At 33.7% G+C, this 14,814-nt stretch overlaps 1 long non-coding RNA gene and 1 pseudogene across 2 annotated transcripts in view; both read right to left on the reverse strand.

The window, feature by feature from the left end:
- Positions 1-14,814, reverse strand: part of LOC108588015 (uncharacterized) — a 571,409-nt gene that overhangs the window by 35,098 nt on the left and 521,497 nt on the right. The window lies entirely within an intron of this gene.
- LOC118147111 (U2 spliceosomal RNA) lies at positions 1,992-2,141 on the reverse strand (annotated as a pseudogene).

Here is a 14,814-nt window from a genome sequence, read left to right on the forward strand (position 1 = left end):
AAATATCAATTGTTCATTGAATAAGTTGGCATCTCTCTGAATCTTACCATGTTCTGGAGGTCTGTTTAATCTGGTAACTGAAAGTTTAATCATTTTAACACTTCTTCAAGTACATTTATAATAGGTTACAATATAATGGGGATACTTTATTCAGGAAGTCAAAATAAGACTATTTTAAGAAAATAGTCTCAAGCTAGAACACCCAAAGTTTCTACTTCCAAAAATTAAAAATTGCAACAAGGTAAGATTGCTTTCTAAGATAAAAGGTTAAATTTTCTTAGCAGAAAACAGTCAACTGGAGAAATTTTAAGTAGACTTCATTTAGTAATTGCTTTTGTATAGAAAATTTAATTAGTTGCATCTGACTTTCATTCTACGCTAATAAAAACATGCTCTATTTTTATCAGAAAATTACATAACTCAAATGAGCTCAAATGTAAGGCCATTCACAGAATTGCTTGGCAATTTCTTGAGATGTATAGGAAACTCCATATAATTATGTTTACCCTAAGTTTACATAATCTTGCACACACCCTTAGTTTCACTGTGTAAAGGTTAATTCTTCCCACAGAACAATAAAGTCCATGATTTTTCCTGAGCATAAACCTAATTTTCAGAAGAAAAATCATTGCCTAGTTTGAGTACGCGGAACTCTTACCTACATTTTTTTCTTGTTTTTCCCCTTTGTTAAACCTCGTGTTTCAAAACCTTGCATTTTTGAAACAATGTTAAAGTTTAACATTTCTACATATTAACATACATTTTATGCTTTTTAAAACACTAAAGATTTTATATCTAAATAAAAAATTTAATTATTGCCATATATTTCAGGTAACAGGAAAAATAAATTTGGACAACTGGGACAGTGTAATTTATGTCAGTTTGGTTAATGTCACTATGTAATTATAATATCTATAAGCGTACCTTTCAAAAATATAATATTGCACATTTTAATTTTAAATTATGACTTTAAATTATTGTGATATAACATATTTACATTACAATAAAGTTTTGACATACTGTATTATATCCTTTTGGAAATATATTTATATTGGAATTATTCAAAAAATATATATATGTAATACATTGTAAAATTTTTAAATGTATATTACATCTTTAAGTAAATGTAAATAAAAATATAAAACGCAAATCTGCACTCAAATATGATATATCTGTCTCTCATATTAAATAGAAAATGGTTACTATTCTAATGACATTATCTTAGGAAAAAATTCATTTGAGAAAATATTAAATAAATTATAAAGAATCAAAATATTTAACTAAGTGAATAAAAAATTGAAATACTAGCTGAAAATGCAAACTCATTCTTTAGTTTTTAAAGTTATGACAATGTGATTTTTTGTTTCATCACGGAGAATGTTCTACAAACACGTTTTCTTCCATAAATTTTTCTCTAAAACCCTTCATGCAGAAGGCAGCAGTATTCATCTTTAATCAGACTGGGATATAAACATCTTAGTGGAGACTCATGTTACATTGTATCAGTGTTTCCAAACGTGTTTCATTGAACACTTAGTTCTACAAAGTATCAGCAAGAGTTTTTGGGAAAACAAATCATATGCAAAAAACCAAAACACTGAACAGCAGCAACAAAACCCACAGGAAAACCTGGGTAATAAAAGACAAGTTCACTTGTTAAAGCCTCTACTATGGATGGAATATTTAACCAGAGAAATAGTTTTTACTTGTTTGATTGATTGATTGATTGATTGATTGAGACGGAGTTTCACTCTTGTTGTCCAGGCTGGAGGGCAATAGTGCAATCCTGGCTCACTGCAACCTCTGCCTCCAGGGTTCCAGCAAACTCTCCTGCCTCGGCCTCCAGAGTAGCTAGGATTACAGGCATGTGCCACCGTGCCTGGTTGATTTTGTATTTTTAGTAGGGACGGGGCTTCTCCATGTTGGTCAGGCTAGTCTCCAACTCCTGACCTCAGGTCATCCACCACCTTGGCCTCCCAAAGGACTGGGATTAAAGGTGTGAGCCACCATGACCGGCCTCAGAAAAATATTTTTAACAAAGAATATTACACTGAACAGTATGTTGGGAAATCCTGCTCTAGGTTTTAAACTGATAAGAGCAGATACTGCACTTGATCTTAGCCAAAAGGCCGAGAAGCAATGCTCTAGGTTTTTAAGCAGCATACAATACCATTACTTGAGATTTGGCTATATAAGTCACCCCATATTACTTTGCAAAGGAGTGCTTTAAAGACTCCTATCCAAAACATGCTTACATAACTTGACACTTAAGAAAAATAAAAACATCCTACTTTACCCTAAAAACTTTCCATTTGTTGAATGCAGTCTGAAATACTGAATTATAATTTTTCCATCTTGCTACCTTTGAGACTCAGAGTTCTTTTTCCTAAAATATGTGACAGAAATTTTATTTGTGACAAGTATATAAAATTACATGTTACATACAAATTCTGTGAGAACTGGACTATCAGTTTCCTTTTTGCAAGAGTTCAGATGATATCCGCGCTCAAGCTACAGAAAGACTCTAGAAAAGTGTGATTTTTTTATATTGAATAATAATGTATAAAACTAGCAATGATATAATCTCATATAATTTCACAATGCTTTCCTTATTTACTTAAAAAGTTATCTGTTCTCAGAGCACCTTTTATTTTTTGAAATTTAGACCCTGAATAACTAAAAAGTTTATGGGTCTAAAAATACATGATTTTATTAAAATATTCTCCTGTTACAAGGAAATGAGATTCCATATGATTCCCATCAAACTACCAAGGGCATTCTTCACAGAATTAGAAAAAAAATCTATTCTAAAATTCATATGGAAACAGCCCACATGGCCAAAGCAATCCTAAGCAAAAAGAACAAAGCTGGAGACATTGCATTCCCCAGCTTCAAATTTCTCTGCAAGGTTTCAGGAAAAAGGCAATGCTTGTACCAGGCTTACGGGAATGTAAATTAGTTCAGCCACTGTGGAAGGCAGTCAGGAGATTTCGCAAAGGACTGAAAACAACTACCATTTAACACAGCAATCTCATTGCTGGGTATATACCCAAAGGAATATAAATCCCATGAAGACACGTTTGCATATATGTTCATCAAAGTACTATTCACTATAGCAAAAACATTAAATCAACCTAAATGTCCATCAATCCATCAATGCCTGATTGGATAAAGAAAATGCAGTACATATATGCCACAGAATACTATGCAGCAATAAAAAGGAATGAGATTATGTTCTTTGTGGAAACATGGATGGATCTGGAGGTCATCATTCTTAGCAAACAAAGAAACAAAAACCCAAAACATTCATATTCTCACTTGTATGTGGGAGCTCAACATTGAACACACATGCACACAAAGGCAATGTCACTTGAGGATGGAGGTTGGAAGAAGAAATAGGATCCAAAACCCACCTATCTGGTACTATGCTTTTTATGTGGATGACGAAATAATCTGTATATCAAACCCTTGTGATACATAATTTATCTATATAACAAACCTGCTCCTGTACCTCTGACACTAAAAGTTAAAAAAAAGTAAGCAAAAGGAAAAAAGTAAATGAGGATAAATCCAATGTTAAATATAGAAAAGGCAGTTATCAGATAATTGATTATTTGTGGATTCAAATTCAGAGCATTCAAAGATGCTTTTATCTTTATTTGCAAGAATAACATAATCTTATTATTTCTAAATCATACATAATAAATTATAATGCACATGCTTGCAAGAGAGTTATCAATATTAGTTTTATTTAGAAAAAAATTAATATTTAAGATAATAGTTTGCATTATTGTTAGTCCAGGCAAGAAGTACTACCTCAAAAAATCATGAAGGAAAAAAGCACATGTTCAAAGTCTAAGAAGAGCCTAGAACAATTATGAAATGTAAATTGTTGTTCCATTCCTCATTTGTGTAATTTTAAAATTGTTCCCTTCCTTTTAATCATAATTAAAAAGGAGGAAAACTCAATCCAATAATCCAAGTAGGTAAGACATATTGTCAATATATGTGCTTGTACTAGCATACATACTGAGCAATTTATATGAGAAAGTTAAAGATCTATATTATAGAAAGTACCAAAAATCCAAAATATAGAATGGATTGATTTAAAATTAAAGACATCAAAGCACTTCAACACAGGTAGGATGAGGTTCTCTTACTATTACTACAGGGCATATTTTAAAAGGTGAAAGCCAAGGATTGTGCACCTGATATCAAATATATGTTTCCATAAGAATCAAAAATATGCAAAATGGTTTATCTTTGTAAAAAACAATTTATATAATATAGAATCCTTCTGTGCAGCTAAGTTTAGTTTACAGATACATATAACCATGCCTCATTGGAGAATGCCTGGCCTGAATTCCCCGAAAAAAATGCCCTCTTTTCGTACACGTATTAATGTTCTCTTTTTTTAGAACTCTCTTCGATTCCTCTCCTCTTATCGTTCTGCCAAATGTCTTTCCAGGTTTTTTTCATGAGTTTACTAGTAGCCAAATGCTTTGAAAACCTCTACTTAATGTAGTCTTAAAGATTCAATAAAGATTGGTATACAGATAATCTATTTATTGAAAGTGAATAGATAATTTTTCTCTTGTAGTTTCTAATGCCCAAATAACTACAAGCAACTACACTGGAACAGCATACCATGTTTATCGTTTTCCATTAGGCGTGTTTTACTGACTTCGATGTCTAGCCCCACGTGTCCAAACACTAACCCCCCTGAAAAACAACCCAGTAAAAACAACTGAGCAATTTGCTTCTCCTTTACCTTAAGACGTTGAGATCTTTCACTGATAACATAAGCCTCACATGTAAGACTGTTTTTCAGTGGTGCACCTAATCAATTTTAATAACATTTAAGAAGCCCATAAATCTGAATAAAAATTTTATTGTAAATTAAGGAGCTCATACATCTGAATAAAAATTGTATCATGAATGTTCCCCTTCACCCTGGCTTAAATTTTAAAGTTAAGGAGCCCTTACTGAGAAAGATCTATCTAAAAAACTCGAATATTTCTAAAATATTTATATATTCATAATCTATACATTATATAAACATAAGCATAACTAAAATATTTTAATACCAAATAATATAATTAATATATAATAAAACTTAAATAAGTTTTATTTATTGTGAACTTATACTATGAACATATACTAATTATCGTAAATTTTAAACTATTCACTTATGAAGCAGACACCGTGCTTTAGGCTAAGGATGAAACATACTACTGAATCACAAGCAGCTTATTCTCATGGAGTATTTGCAGTGTTTCAAAAAATATATACACAAGCACTGAATCAGTTCTAGGCAATAATCAACAGAAAAGTGAAAAAAATCAAAAATCAAAATATCAAGATTTGAAAAAGAGAGAATTGTGATTTGTAAGAATATAAATAATGTTAAGAAAAAGTTTAACATATGTTATCATTCTTTTGACCCTGAGGGCCTTCCAAACAGGAAAACAGAAAGTGGAAATGATAAAGGGGATATCCCAACTGATTCCACAGAAATACAAACTACCCTCAGATAATACTATAAACACCTCCATGCAAATAAATCAGAAATCTATAAGAAATAGATAAATTCCTGTACGCTTACACCCTCCCAAGTCTAAACCAGGAAAAAGTCAAATTCTTGAACAGACTAGTAACAAGTTCTAGAGTTGAGGCAGCAATGAATAGCCTCCCAACTAAAAAAAGTCCAGGACCAGACAGGTTCACAGCCGAATTCTACCAGAAGTACAAAGCGGAGCTGGTACAATTCCTTCTAAAACTATTGCAAACAATAGAAAAAGAGGAAATCCTCCCTAACTCATTTTATGAGGCCAGCGTTATCCTGATAACAAAACCTGACAGAGAAACAACAAAAGAAAATTCAGGCCAATATCCCTGATGAACATTGATATGAAAATCCTCAATAGAATACTGGCAAACTGAATCCAACAGCACATCAGAAAGCTTAGACACCATGACCAAGTCAGCTTCATCCCCAGGATGCAAGGCTGGTTCAACTTATGCAAATAAATAAACGTAATCCATCACATAAACAGAACCAAAGACAAAAACCACATGGTTATCACAATAGATTCAGAGAAGGCCTTTGACAAAATACAACAGCCCTTTATGCTAAAACCTCTCAATAAACTAGGTATTGATAGAATGTACCTAAAAATAATAAGAGCTATTTATGACAAACCCACAGCCAATATCATATTGAATAGGCAAAAGCTGGAAGCATTCCCTGTGAAAACCAGCACAAGGCAAGGATGCCCTTTCTCACCACTCCTATTCAACGTATCATTGGAAGTTCTGGTAAGGGCAATCAGGCAAGAGAAAGAAATAAAGTGTACTCAACTAGGAAAAGAAGAAGTCAAATTGTGTCTATTTGCAGATGGCATGATTGTATATTTAGAAGACCCCATCATCTTAGCCCAACATCTCCTTAAGCTGATAAGCAGGTTCAGCAAAGTCTCAGGATACAAAATCAATGCGCAAAAATCAAAAGCATTCCTATACACCAATAATAGACAAACAGAAACCCAAATCATGAGTGAATTCCCATTTCTTCTCTCAACACTAAATATTTCACTTTTCTCTGTTATTTGCAGTGTTTTTGAGAAGTTGGTTGTAATTCTTATATTTGTTCCTCTCCAAGTAAGATGTTTGATTTATTCTGGCTTCTTGTAGGAGTTTTTGATTTTTCTGAAGTTTGCATATGATATGAATGTATACCCAGATACATAATTTTTTGGCATTTATTCTGCAGAAATTCTTTATCATAATCATTTAAAACATTTCTTCTGTTCCTTCTCTTTTTTCTGCGGTATTGCTGTTGTGCATATTTGTACCTTTTGTAGTTATGGCACAATTCCAAGATACTCTGTTTCGTTTACTTCAGTCTTTATTCTATTTGCTTTCAGTGTTATAAATTTCTACTGATGTACCTTCAAGCTCAGAGATACTTTTTGTTCGTTTGTTTTTTGGCCACTGCAATTTCTCTTATGGAGCTTTAAAGAAAAGGGTCAATATTTTAATATTTTCAGTTTTTTAACTGTTGTCAAGGCATACTGGTGAGTTCCAAACTTTATATGTGGAACTGGAAGGTGGAAGTCTCAATTTACTTTTTTTCTTGTAAGGCTGAATAATATTCAGTTGTAAACATACCACATTTTATTTACCCATTCATATGTCAATGGACATTTGAGTTGTTTCTATATTTTGCATATTGTGATCAGTGCTGCAATAAACATGGGAATACTAATATCTCTTCAGGATTCTGATTTCGATTATTTTGGATATATACTCAGATGTGAAATTGCTAGATTATATGGTAGCTCTATTTTTAAGTGTTTAAGGAATCTCCATACTGCTTTTCATATCAGTTTCACCATTTCAACACTTTACATTCTCACCAACAGTGTACAAGTGTTTGAATTTATTCACATTCCGCCTAGCACTTGTTAACTTCCTTCTTTCTTTTTTCCTTTCTTTCTTCCTGTCTTTCTTTTTTCTGATAATTGCTATTGTAAGATGTGTGAGGTGATACTATAATTTTTAATTTGTATTTCTCTGATGATTCACTAATCATCTTTACTACCTTTTTAACCTGTTGGCCATTTGAAAGTATTCTTAGAAATGTCTATTCAAGTAGTCAAGTTCTTTGCTTATTTTATTTTGCTGCTGAGTTGCAGAAATTCCTTATATATTTTAGATATTAACCCCTTATCAAATACATAGCATTCATATATTATTTCCCATTCTGTAAATTGTCTTTCACTCTGTGGACTGTGGACTGTTTTCTTTTTTTTTTTTTTTTTTTTTTTTTGAGATGGAGTTTCACTCTTGTTGACCAGGGTGGAGTACAAGGGCACAATCTTGGCTCACCACAATCTCTGTCTCCCAGGTTCAAGTGATTCTCCTGCCTCAGTCTCCGGAGTAGCTGGGATTACAGGCATGTGCCACCACACATGGCTAATTTTGTATTTTTAGTAGAGACAGGATCTCTCCATGTTGGTCAGGCTAGTCTTGAACTCCCGAACTCAGGTGATCTGCCAGCCTCAGTCTCCCAAAGTGCTAGGATTACAGAAATGAGCCACTGCATCTGGCCTACTGTTTCCTTTTGTATGCAAAAGTTTTTAGTTTGATATAGTTCCTCTAGTCTGTATTTGCATTTGTTGCTTGTACTTTTGGTGTCATATCCAAGAAAATATTGCCCAGACCAGTGTCATAAAGATTTTCCCTTATGTTTTCTTTTAGAAGTTTAAAGAATTCAGATCTTACATTTAAATCTCCATTCAAGTTGATGTTTGTGTATGATATAAGAGTTAAATTGGTTTTGTTGTTGTTGGTGGTGGTGGTGGTGAATCCTCTGCTTTTCCAGCATCATTTGTTGAAGTAACTATTCTTTCCCCATTGTGTATTCTTGGCACCTTTGTTGAAGGCCAGCTAACTATATAGGTGTGGATTTATTTCAGGGGTCTTTATTCTGTTTTATTGATTTGTATGTCTGTCTTTATGCCAGTGCTATTCTGTTTTACTTGTTATTGCTTTGCAATGTATTTTAAAATTAAGAATTGCAATACCTCCAGGGGTTTTTTTTTCCTCAAAACTTCTCTGCCTGTTCATGGTATTTTCTCGGAGGGAAGTTTCCATATGGATTTTACAATTACTTTTCAAATGAGGTTAAAAAAAAAGTCATTGAGATTTTTTTTTATTGCATTTTAGGTTTTGGGGTACATGTGCAGAGCATGCAATACAGTTGCATAGGTACACACATGGCAGTGTGTTTTGTTTGCTTTCTCCCCTTCACCCACATTTGGCATTTCTCCCGAGGCTATCCCTCCCCACCTCCCCCTCCCACTGGCCCTCCCCTTTTCCCCCCAAAATAGACCCCAGTGTTTAGTACTCCCCTCTCTGTGTCCATGTGTTCTCATTTTTCATCACCTGCCTATGAGTGAGAATATGCGGTGTTTCATTTTCTGTTCTTGTGTCAGTTTGCTAAGAATGATGTTTTTTGATAGGGATTGCAGTAAGTCTATAGATTGATTAGGATAGTTTGAACATTTTATCACTATTAAGTGTTCAATGTAAGAACACAATAGTCTTTTTACCTATTTGTGTTTCTTTAATTTCTTTCATAATTGATTTGTAGTCTTACATCTACAAGCTTTTTATATCCTTGGCTAAGATTAAATCTTTTATTCCATGTTAAGTGAGATTGTTTTATTAATTTTCTTTTCAGATAGTTTGATGTTAATGTTTAGAAACACAACTTGATTTTCATATGTTGATTTTGCATCCTCTAACTTTACTAGTTCATATATTAGTCCTAACAATTTGTATTTGTAGTTGTTGTTTGTGGGTCTTTAATGTTTTCTATGTACAAGATTAAGTCATCTGCAAACAGAGGTTATTTTATATCATCTCTTCCAGTTTATATGCCTTTTATTTCTGTTTCATGCCTAAGTTCTATTGCTAGGACTTCTAGTACTACATTGAACACAAATAGTGATTTTCTTGTTCCCTATCTTACAGGAAATTCTTTCAACTTTTCAATATTAAATATGATGTTAACTGTGGAATTTTCATATGTAGCCACTGTTAAGTCAAAATAAATTTATTCTATATCTACTTTGCTGAGCATTTTAATCACAGAAAAAATGTTTTATCATTAAATAATGTAATTTTTAAATGCTTTTTGTGTATCTATTAATAGATAAGTCTATTAAGATTATTATCATTTTTTTGCGGATGTGGTGTATTGCATGGATTGATTTACAAATGTTGAATTACCCTTGCATCCCAGGGGTAAATCCCTTCTGGTAATTGTGTATGATTCTTTTAATATGTTGTTGAATTTAGTTTGCAAGTACTTTGTTGAGGATTTTTGCATCTCTACACATTGTGAATATTGGCTTATAGTTTTGTATTCTATTTTTTGTAGAGTCTTTATCTTGCTTTGGTACTAAGATAATGATAACATGGTGGAATGAATTTGGAAATTTTTCTTCTACAATTCTTTGGGTTTTAAAAGGACTTGCTAATTTTTTACTTTATGTGCTGTAGATTTCACCAGTGAGGCCATCCGGTCATGGAATTTTGTTGTTGTTTTTGTTGTTAGGAGGCTTTTAATATTGTTAGTCTCCTCATTTCAATTAATAGAATTTTTTCTATTTTTTAATGATTCAATGTTGGTAGGTTGTATATTTCTAGAAATTTATAAATTTCTTCCAGGTTATCCAATTTACTTGTGTACAGTTGTTTACTTTGTCCCATCTTTTTTATTTCAGTGGTGTCAGCTATAATATTTCCTCTTCCTTTTCTGATACTATTAGGTTAAGTCTTTTTTCTTAGGTAGGCTACCTCAGGGTTTATCAATTTTATTTACATTTTCAAACAACCAACTCTGAGTTTCGTTGATGTTTTTCCTTTTTTCTATTTTCTGTTTCTGATCATGTTTATATTATTTCCTTTCTTTGGTTAAATTTTGTCTTAGTCTCTTCTTTTTCTCATTCTTTGAGATATAGGTTTTAATTTAAGATATTTCTATTTAATATTGCATTTATCATTATAAACTTCCCTCTTAAGTGCTCTTGCTGCAGCCCATAAGTTTGGTTATTTGTACTTTTGCCTCATGATATTTTCAAATTTCTCTCATATCAGCTGCACCATTTTACAGTCTCATCAACTGTATACAAATGTTCCAATTTTTCACCATCTACCTAGAATTTGTTAACTTCCTTTCTTCCTTCCACTCTTCCTTGCTTCCTTTGTTTCTTCCATCCTTCCCTTCATTTCTTTTCCCCCGATAATAACCAATGTATGATGTGTGAGGTGATATTGGAATTTTTAATTAGCATTTTTCTGATGATTAGTGGTCTTTACCATCTTTTTAACTTACCATCTAACCATTTGAAAGTTTTCTTTAGAAATGCCTACTCAAGTCCTTCACCCAAATTAAACAAACAACAAAAACAAAAACCTGTTTTAATTTAGCTTACTTTAAATCCTTTGGCTTGCCTGAATCTGAATGCCCATTCTTCTCCCTACACATGGGAAGTTTTTTCTTACCATTATTCTTTAATAGCTTTACTCACTTTTCTCTCTTTTCCTTCTAAAACTTCTATAATATGTGTATTAATTTTATAATGAATGTAGGTTTTTTCACTGTTTTCACTCTTTTATTTATGCTTTTCTGACTGAATTATTTCAAATCTTATGCATTGGTTAATGAAACCTGTAACTGAAGCCTTTCAGTAAGTGTTTCAGTTTAGTTACTGTATTCTTCAGTTACAGAATTTCCCTTTAAAATAGTTTTAATCACTTTGTCCTTTTCCTAATTGTGTTCATGTATTTTTTTCTTGACTTTATGTATTTATTTAGGTATATTCTTTAGCAACACATTAAAATTCTTAATGATAAGTATATGGAACCCTTTGGTAGGCATTTCATAAATTTCCATTGCTTTGGGGTCTGTTATATAATATTTATTTTGTTCCCTTTGTTGTGTCTTTATACACACACACACACACACACACACACACACATTATACTTTAAGTTCTAGGCCACATGTATAGATCTTGCAGGATTGCTACATAGGTATACATATGACATGGTGGTTTGCTGACTCCATCACCCTGTCACCTACATTACATGTTTCACCCAGTGTTATCCCTCTCCAATCTTTTCACACTTCACTATGCCTTCCCTGGCCTGCAACACCCAACAGACCCCAGTGTGTAATATTCCCCTCCATGCGTCCATGTGTTCTCATTGTTCAACACCCACCTATGAGTGAGAATATGTGGTGTTTAGTTTTCTGTTCTTGTGTCAGTTTGCTGAGAATGATGGTTTCCAGATTCATCTACGTCCCTGCAAAGGACATGAACTCCTTTTTTATGGCCGCATAGTATTCCATGGTATATATGTGCCACATTTTCTTTACCTAGTCTCTCATTGATGGGCGTTTGGGTTGGCTCCAGGTCTTTGCTATTGTAAACAGTGCCTCAATGTACATATGTGTGCATGTGTCTTTATAACAGAATTATTTAAAATCATTTGAGTATATACCCAGTAATGGGATGGCTGCATCAAATGGTATTTCTAGTTCTAGATCCTTGAGGAATCACCACACTGTCCTCCACAACATTTGCACTAATTTACACTCCCATCAACAGTGTAGAAGTATTCCTATTTCTCGACATCATCTCCAGCATCTGTTCTCTCCAGATTTTTAATGATTGCCATTCGAACTGGTGTGAGACGTAATCTCAATGTGGTTTTGATTTGCATTTCTCTAATGACCAGCGATGACGAGCATTTTTTCATGTTTGTTGGCCACCTAAATGTCTTCTTTTGAAAACTGCCTGTTCAAATCCTTCACCTACTTTTTGATGGGGTTGTTTTTTCTGTAAATTTGTTTTAGTTCTTTGTAGATTATGGATATTAGCCCTTTGTCAGATGGGAAGCTTGCAAAAATTTTTTCCCATTCTGTTGGTTGCCGGTTCACTCTAATGATTGTTTCTTTTGCTCTGCAGAAGCTCTTAGGTTTAGTTAGATCCCATTTGTCTATTTTGGCTTTTGTTACCATTGCTTTTGGTGTTTTAGTCATGAAGTCCTTGCCCATGCCTATGTCCTGAATGATATTGCCTAGGTTTTCTTCTAGGATTTTTATGTGTTAGGTCTTATGTTTAAATCTTTAATTCATCTAGAGTTAATTTTTATACAAGGTGTGAGAAAGGGGTCCAGTTTCAGCTTTCTGCACATGGCTAGCCAGTTTTCCCAGCACCATTTATTAAACAGGGAATCCTTTCCCCACTGCTTGTTTTTGTCAGGTTTCAAAGATCAGATGGTTGTAGATGTGTGGCATTACTTCTGATGCCTCTGTTCTGTTCCATTGGTCTGTATCTCTGATTTGGTACCAGTACCATGCTGTTTTGAGTACCATACCCTTGTGGAATAGTTTGAAGTCAGGTAGCATGATGTCTCCAGCTTTGTTCTTTTGGCTTACGATTGTCTTGGCTATGCAGGCACTTGTTTGGTTCCATATGAAATTTAAGGTTGTTTTTTCTAGTTCTGTCAAGAAGGTCAATGGTAGCTTCACGGTAGTAGCATTGTATGTATAAATTACTTTATGCCGTATGGCCATTTTTGCAATCTGATTTTTCCTAACCATGAGCATATGTTTTTCCATCTGTTAGTGTTCTCTCTTATTACCTTGAGCAGTGGTTTGTAGTTCTCCTTGAAGAGGTCCTTCACATCCTTTGTTAGTTGTATTTCTCCACATCATCTCCAGCATCTGTTGTCTCCATATTTTTTAATGATTGCCATTCTAACTGGTATGAGATGGTATCTCAATGTGGTTTTGATTGAACTTTTCTAATAACCACTGATTATTTGTGGCAATTGTAAATAGGAGTTCTCTCATGATTTGGCTCTATGTTTGTTATTGGTGTATAAGTAGGCATTATCCTGGGGATGCAAGGCTGGTTCAACATAGGCACACCTATAAGTGTAATCCATCACATAAACAGAACCAAAGACAAAAAGCACATGGTTATCTCAATAGATGTAGAAAAGGCCTTTGATAATTCAATAACCCTTTATGCTAAAAACTCTCAATAAACTAGGTATCAATGGAACGTATCTCAAAAAAATAAAAGCTATATACAACAAACCCATAGCCAGTATCATACTAAATGTGCAAAAACTAGAAACATTCTTTTTGAAAACTGACATAAGACAAGGGTCCCCTCTCTCACCATTCCTATTCAATGTATTATTGGAAGTTTTAGCAGAGCAATCAGGCAAGTAAAAGAAATATAGAGTATTCAATTAGGAAAAGAGGAAGTCAAACTGTCTCTATTTGTAGATGACATGGTCGTACATTTAGAAGATATCGCCTTAGCCCAAAATCTCAAGATGCTAAACAACTTCAGCAAAGTCTCAGGATTCAAAATCAATGTGTTGTGTCATATTTAACTGATTGTTTTTTGCGGATTTTGCCATCTTTGCATTTGAAGAAACAGGTACCTCTCTGTTATGTTATCCAGCTGGCTCTGACATAGATAGAGCTTTGCCCATCACTCTGATCTGAGTTTCTGGGAAGCTCTCAAATCTTTTCTATGGATGTATTTTCTCTGGACTCATGCATGTTATTCTTAAAGGGGATTTATTGGGTTTTTTTCCATAAGTCCATCATCTCTTGCTCCCTGGCTGTGGTAATACAAATATTGATACACTGCAGACTGTGATGCTAATGGCACACTCTACTTCTCTTCCTCCTTCCCTATGGAGATGCTTTGTGTTTTGTATCCTGTCTCAATATCACGGAGATGTGATGGGCACTACAAGCCATCTGCTCATTTTCCTTTGCTGTTAGATGACCCTCCAAACTGTGGGAATTTCTTCAGTGCTGCAACGGAGGCAAGACAGAAACCAGCACCTTGGACAGCACACTAAAGGCCAGAGATGTTGAAAGTATCCTCCACTACTCTTTCCTGCTGTTGAAGCCGCAGGTTCTAAGTTTTCCCCGAATCATTAGAGCCAATGTCAGGCCAAAGAAAACCACTTTTCCATTTTCTTTTATTTTTTTATGGTACTCAGACATCTGATATATGCCAGTTCCATCAGCACTTTGTGTGAGGGAGCCACTTTCTTATTTAATTTCAGTATATTTCCTGAATTTTCAATCCATCTTCACCTTCTGGTAGCAAATTATAGCTGACAAAGTTTCTTTAGAGTATGAGAGTAAAATAAATTAAAATGCTTTAAATAACATCAATAATGATTTCCTATGGTGCTACAAA

The sequence above is a fragment of the Callithrix jacchus genome, chromosome 13 (assembly GCF_049354715.1).
Source record: "Callithrix jacchus isolate 240 chromosome 13, calJac240_pri, whole genome shotgun sequence".
NCBI classification, from domain to species: Eukaryota; Metazoa; Chordata; class Mammalia; order Primates; family Cebidae; genus Callithrix; species Callithrix jacchus.